The sequence below is a fragment of the Empidonax traillii genome, unplaced genomic scaffold (assembly GCF_003031625.1).
Source record: "Empidonax traillii isolate 1590-97213 ecotype Southwest subspecies unplaced genomic scaffold, ASM303162v1 scaffold170:size2694500, whole genome shotgun sequence".
Lineage (NCBI taxonomy): Eukaryota > Metazoa > Chordata > Aves > Passeriformes > Tyrannidae > Empidonax > Empidonax traillii.
In genome coordinates, this window is record NW_020955363.1 from 741894 (window position 1) to 749035 (window position 7142).

The following is a 7142-nucleotide window of genomic DNA, read 5'->3' on the forward strand; positions in this document are numbered from 1 at the left end:
TTTATGCATTAACTGTTATCCTATAATTGTGAGCGGATTTGCATGCTCCGCCCTGGTTATTCCCCTTTTCTAGTATATTCTGCCCCAAGGGGTATAAAACTCCTCCATCTTGTTTAATAAAGTGGATCAGCTTTTGGCTGTGTGGGTGTTCACATCTTGTGTGTGTGTGTCTCTTATTCGGGGCTCCTCGCATAAGTGAACTTAACCTGCCAGCACTTGCTATTGCCTCTGTACTATCTGCAGGCAAGGCAAGAACCCCCCGTCGCTGGTCTGGTCCCAGGTCCCAGACAAGACTGCGACAAAAATCAGCCCTTTTTTTGGTAAAGAATTTTTAATCACTGGTACTAGAGTCAATTGGTAAACTATTAAACTGTTAAGTTGTAATTTATAGCAGCTATAATGGCAACAATGTCTGAATGATCACCCTATGCTGCCACTAAGGATATACCTCATCTGTTATAGCACGAAGTACTGGCTTTTAATGATGCATATATCTTGTTGCCTTCTAATAATAACTTATCATCAAGGACAACAGTTTAATTATATAGTACATCTCCTGCTGGCTTCTCAATATTTCTGCTACTGTTCACTAATTTCTTAGCTAAAAAGGAATCAGTCTCCTTATTTTACACTAGTACATTAATTTATGAATGAGAGACGGAAAGCTTTTATTAGTTGCCAAGGTGCCTGAATTCTTTGTGTTCTCATCATGATATAAAAATCTAGCCCAAGCTACCCATACATCCTGATGGATGATGGAGAACAGGCCCCAGATCAGTTAAAGGATGTGGAGAAAATCCCAGACCAAACTTCTCAGAGAGTTGTGCAGCACATTAATCCAAAGGTGGCACTCAGCCCAGGCCAAGTGGGATCTCCATTTACACTGATACAGTACGGGCAGCTTGAATAAAATGTCTTTCTCTTCTAGTCTTTCCTTCAGGTTCATTCTGAGCATGGGTTCACAGCACCCTTCTTGGGAACAGCACTGGCCCAGCAAGAGCAGAGGAACCTTCAGTGTGCAGGAACCTTCGAAGTGGGCACAAGCAGCTAAGGTTCAGTGTTTGGCACAGAAGCAGTGAGAAGGTAAGCTGAACTGGGATTAATGACACAAAATCAGAACTCCCTTTGTCTTTGAAAGAATAGTCTATCTGTGCAGATACCAGGGACCTCCAACATTATTCTATCCCATTAAACTTCTGCTCAAAAAGGAGTTTTGAGCATATATTCCCATGAGGACCTATTAATAGTGCTACCTACTAGAGTTTGCACTTTGCAGACACAAACTCTATCAGCCTGTTTGTTAATATGTCAGTGTTCATTCCTGGAGTAAATTTCTGTCACATCAAAACCTGTAAAATGGGAATCAGAAACCTGAGTTGAGTGAGAAGAATGTCTTAAACAGGAAACTGTTCAGAGAGATGAGATTTTGCTTCATACACATTTCTCTGAGAAATAAGTAGCTGATAATAAGTAATGGATTGTAGGGTTTTCCTCCCTCCATTTCTGAGCAACTATTTTTGAAATACTCTTGAAAATTAGAAATGGAGGAAGGAAAATGAGAAATTACAGTCCTGTAGTAAAAATAACTTTAAAGTTATTAAACTCACTATCTTCCATTACAAGTTTTTAAGTTCACGGAAACACCTCATTAAAAAGCAAGAATGCATGGGCTGGGCTTTAGCCCCTGGGGATGGTGTGGTGATGAAATAGAGAACATAGCAACAAGACTGTGTCATGTGAAAAACAAGAGGAATAAAATCCTTACTTTGGTGCAGACTAACAAGTTTGTTCCAACAACTGAGTTTGGGCTGCTGTGCTTTACTGATCCCTGCAAGCAGCAACACTGTGGTGTGCTGCAGAACACAGTGATCTGCTTTACATCACAAACCACACTACTCTGATAGAACGGTATGTCTCACAGTGGGTTGTTCCAGTTTGCCTTTCTCTCTGTTGTGCTGGCTGCAGCAAGCAGAACTCCCCAAGCACAGAAGAGGGAAATATTTTTCTGACAGAACCCTGAACCTGGCATTTGAAGCTTTCTGTCAAATGTATTGCAGTCCATGGCCTGAAAAGCACACCTCTTAAGAAAAAATCTAGCATTATGGTATCTATACTACACAATTATTCCACATCAGCTTGTACCTGTGGCCCCTGGGATCCCTCTCTATTTTCAGTGACCATCTAAGAAGCCTTAAAACAGATCTGACTGTAATAGTCGACCATTCATAATGACAGCAAGGTATCAGTATTGTTTACGTTGGAAAAGACCTTTCAGATCATTGAGTCCAGCCATTAACCTGAGCATCACAGCTTCATGTCTTTCAAATATCTTCAGGGTTGGTGACTATCACTTCCCAGGACAGCCTGCTCCAATGCTTGACCATCCTTTCAGTGGAGAAATTTTTCATAATATGCATTCTAAACCTCCCCAGGAACAACTTGAGGCTATTTCATCTTGTCAGTTGTTACTTGGGGAAAATAATGAACACCCATCTCACAACAACCTCCTTTCAGGTAGTTGTAGATAGCGATAAGGTCTCCTCTGAGCCTCCTTTCTTCATGCTACACAAACACAGTTCCCTCATCTGCTTCTCATCAGACTTGTGCTCCAGACCCTTCACCAGCTCTGTTGCCCTTCTGTGGACACGCTCTAGCACCTCAGTGTCTTTCTTGAAGTGAGGAGCTCACAACTGAATGCAGGATTTGAGATGTACCCTCACCATTGCAAAGTACAGTGGGACAACCACTGCCCTGGCCCTACTGGTCACACTATTTCTGATCCAGGCCAGGATGCCATTTGGCCTTCTTGGCCACCTGGGCACACTGCTGGCTCATGTTCAGCTGGCTGTTGACCAGCACCTCCAGGCAGGCAGGTTTCCAGCCCCTCTTTCCCAAGTCTGTAGCTTTGCATGTGGTTACACTTTGGCACTTGGCCTTGCTGAAACTCATACAGTTGGCTTCGGCTCCTCAATCCAGCCTGTCCAGATCTCTCTGCAGGGCCTTCCTACTCTCCAGGAGGCCAGCGCTCCCACCCAACTTGTTGTCATCCACAAACTGGCTGAGAGTGCACTTGATCCCCTCATTCAGATCATTAATGAAGTTACTAAACAGGGCTGGCACCAACACTGAGCCCTAGGGAACACCACTTGCAACAGCACACCAACTGGATTTAACTCTATTCACCACCACTCCCTATAGACATGCCCTACAGACTTGTGCATGTCCAAGTGGTGTAGCAGGTCACTGACCATTTCCCCTTGGATTATGAGAGTTCCCTTCTGCTCCCTGGCTTTGTCTTCCAGTTCAGGGGCTTGGGTACCCAGAGACAACTGGTCTTACTATTAAAGACTGAGGCAAAAAAGGCACTAAGTACCTTGGAGTATTTCTCCACTGTCATGGTTTAGGAAAGGTATTCCCCAATTAAGTGTGACCGCTGAAACACTCCAAACCATGCACTGTTCACTCACTCCCTTTTCCACTCCCCTGCCCCCCTGCAGCGGGATGGAGAGGAGAGTTGCATGCACAAAAGGTAAAGATCATGGACTGAGATAACAATTTATTAATTAAATTAAATAAGAAAAGGAAAACCAACAACATTAATAACAGAGTGTACAAGAGACTCAAACAATTCACAAGCAGAACCCAGTACCACCCAGTGCTTTTCGCCTGGCTGGAAGGGGCCCATCCCCCTGTATTTCCCCCTGCATCCAACAAAGGATGGAGAGCCTCCTCAACCTTTCTTTTGCTGCTAATGCATTCATAGAAACAATTTCTAGTGTTTTTTTATGGCAGTAGCCAGGTAAAGTTTCAGTTGGACTTTGGCCCTTCTAACTTTCTTCCTGCGTAACCTCCTGTTGTTGCCCATGCAGTGTGCATTGCTGCTGAGGCAGTTCAGTTGAGCTGTTGATCCCACCACCTTCTTGGAGGGGGAAGCCCAAATTCCTACATGACCATTCTCAGGCACTTCTATGGTTTCTAACACATCAATAACCCTTGTGCCTTTGCTTTCACATGGACCTCCATCTCCTATCTCCAACGGCAGACAGAAGACATTCGCTAGTACATAGTAACTAGAAAACTGGTGTGCCACTGCCAGGTTTTCCTCTAGTAATCCTGGTTTTACCCTTTTCCCCCCTCAAATCTAGTTTAAAGTTGTTGCAGTGAGCCCTGCTAACTCCTGCGTGAAGATCCTTTTCCTCCTTTGAGTCAGGTATATCCTATCCATTGTCATCAGGTCTGGTGTTCTGTAGACCAAATGACGATCATAACACCTAAATTCTGGTGGTGTCACTAGCATCAAGAACCAGGTATTGGTCTGCTGGGTCATCCCATTTCTTCCCTTATCATTCCCTGCTATTGGAAGGATAAAGAAGAAAGCCACGTATGTTCCTGATCCCTTACCAGTTGTCCCAAGGCCCTGAAATATTTTGATTGCCTTTGGACTTCCCATTGCAACTGAAAAAACAGTAATGGATAAAAACTGGAAGGCAGTACCAAACACTTGACATCTGTAATCCAGGTCCCAGGAAGAAAGCAGACTTCCTGAAGAAGTGAGTCTGATTTGATATGGGAGTTTCTGTTCCCTTCAGAAGGGATCGTCCACGACATCAACCTGTCCTTCCTTTTTTCTTTTTCTTCTTTCTTTATGGAAGCAGTTTTGGCACAGGGCATGGGTTGACTTAACCTCAGCGACATCCCCAAGCTAGACGGACCATCATCCTTATTACCGTTCCGTTCCACCTGCAGAGCCTCACACCTCTCTGTGCCCGGTCACCGGGGGAGCTGGGCCAGTCACAGAGACGAGCCTACTCACGTCCTCCGGGGTCTCTGGCACCAAGCGGAGCCGTCCCTCTATCTGGGGGTGTGCTCACTGCTTTCTCTCCAGTGCCAGTGTTGGAGCGGGGCACAGCATATTCCCACCGCGGCTCTGCCGGGTGGATCCCACCGCTCCCTGCCCGGGCCGTCGCGCCCGCCCTGGGCTCCCGTCGGTGAGAGTGCCGCGCCCTCCCGGGTCACTCCTGGTCACTCCCCCTCCCTCAGGAACTTTTATACGTGTGAGGTGCTTGCCCGTCTGGCTCCCAGATTCCGCCAGCCGCTGTCGCGCCGTCTGCGGCTCCTGGCGCCTCTCTGGGCTCGCCCCGAGGTTACCCCAGCCCAGGAAACCCCACCTTGCGCGGCAGCGATGTGCTGCGGGTCCTGCCGGCACCGGGGCTGCTCGCTCTGTCACACTGTTACACTCCAAAGAGCTGGCAAAGCAGACCTTTCTTGTTTATGTTTGTGAAATGGCCATAAAGTCATACTATATGTTCTCACAGTTTAGAACAGTCCAGTAGACACTCATAGAATGATATTTGATACCTCTATGGGTCTATAAATATTTGTGTTTATCCTATATTTATCTATGATCATCTTCCAAGATAAATTAAACAAATTATAGATTTCCTTTTAGCTGGTACATGTCAGATAAATTTGTAACTGTAAATAGGAATAAACATAATCCAAATAGACAAAGGAAATGCTGCCCTATTGCATATTTGGAAAGTATAGCAAACCATGCTGTGATAATTATAAACAGGAGTTTGTTCTGCAGTACCAGACTCAATAACAAAGTAAGCCACACAAATATACCTGCTGTATGCAGAAGGAATCACAATGTAGGTGTTGTGCATAGGAAGGAGAACTTCCTATTACTGGCTTTTACAGATATAACCTTGCAGGTTTTGACAATACAATACTTGACAAGTCTCTGTCACACACATCTTTCCCCTCTTTTCCAACCTAAATGTATCTATGATTCTATGATTAGACAGAAAGTGGTATTTTTCACAAGCCTTATAAGTGCATTTGTTTACTCATTTACTACCGACTAAACACTTCCTATTACAGTGCTATCATCTACAAGATTTCTGTCATTGCTTTCAGTAGGATTCCACTTGACTGATGATTTTCAGTGTCCTTCCTGCATTTCATGCTCTCTCAAGTGTACACACTAAGATGTAAATAACCTTTCTCCCAGCTTTTTGTCTCTGTCCTTGCTATGTTAACTAGGCTCACAGCAGTAGCTTTGTTTTCTCCTCATTTTTGTTGTGTGAATTTGTTAACAAACAAGGACAATTTTCATGGCTTAGCACCAATTCTCTGTATTTGCTGATGTCTCTCACACAGCAGAAACAGAGAAACAGGTGCCAAGGACAAACAAGATTAAATACAATACTTAAACTGTGTCTTCTATATTTATAACAAATCTTTTAAGACAATTTTTAAAAAAAAAACATTAAATAAGTGGAAATTAATCTGTATGAGTTCCCTCACCTTTTCAATACAATGAAGCGAGAAAGAAAAACAAGAGGATGTCAAAAGTTATGAAGTACTCACAAGTCTGGTAATGCTGAGCAGCAAGTTGACAGAGAAGTTAGGATAAGGTTTGCACTGGTGACAGCAGCAAACGCTCCACCCCCTCCTCCGTTCTGTTTTACTTTCAGTTGTTAGGTAATAATATAGTACTAGATTTGTACCTCACATAAGGTGGAAATTTTTCCTATGACAAAGAGCAGACATTTCTGAGCAATTTGCAAACTTGGGGAAAGAAAAAAACCCCCCCACACACAAACACCCCCCCCCGTGGGCAAATACATATGCCTGTGATTTAGAAGGCAGGCAAGTGACTGACAGACACCAAAGACTACTCGCTGTTTGCTGTCCCAAGCAGCGACGTTTGTGCAGCTACGTCTTATCATTCCAAACAGGGAAGAAAGTTTATGGTTCGTGCCCCTGTTGCAGCACAGTCCCTTCCTTGCTAGCAGCTTAAGTGTATCCTTCCAAGCAGGGCTCGGAAGAGCTGCTTACCTTGGAATCGAACACTGTAGCTTTATGCCGTGACTCCTCCTCTTATCTGCAGCCCGAGCAGTGTTTTGCTGGGGCAGCAACCACAAGAGGGCAAGAGAAGTGGCTTTCCAGGGCAGTGAAAGGAAGCCACGGAAGAGGGTTGTGAGGACAGAAAAGAGCTTCTCCCAAAGGTACAGCGTCTGGCTTGCTGTGGAACAACAGGGCAGAGAGGTGTCAGCGGCCCAGGTGACAGCAGAAGGAAAACCTTATAAATGAGCTAAAAATATAGTCTGAAAATTGCACTGAACTCAGAAATT

At 44.6% G+C, this 7142-nt stretch overlaps 1 protein-coding gene across 1 annotated transcript in view; it reads right to left on the minus strand.

Annotated features, from left to right (window-relative positions):
* IL15 (interleukin 15) overlaps nucleotides 1–6549 on the minus strand; it is a 34200-nt gene extending 27651 nt beyond the window's left edge. Inside the window, 1 exon segment of the mRNA XM_027885726.1 lies at nucleotides 6376–6549. The gene's annotated coding sequence lies outside the window, so the exon portion shown is untranslated.
* Between the last annotated feature and the right edge of the window lie 593 nt (nucleotides 6550–7142).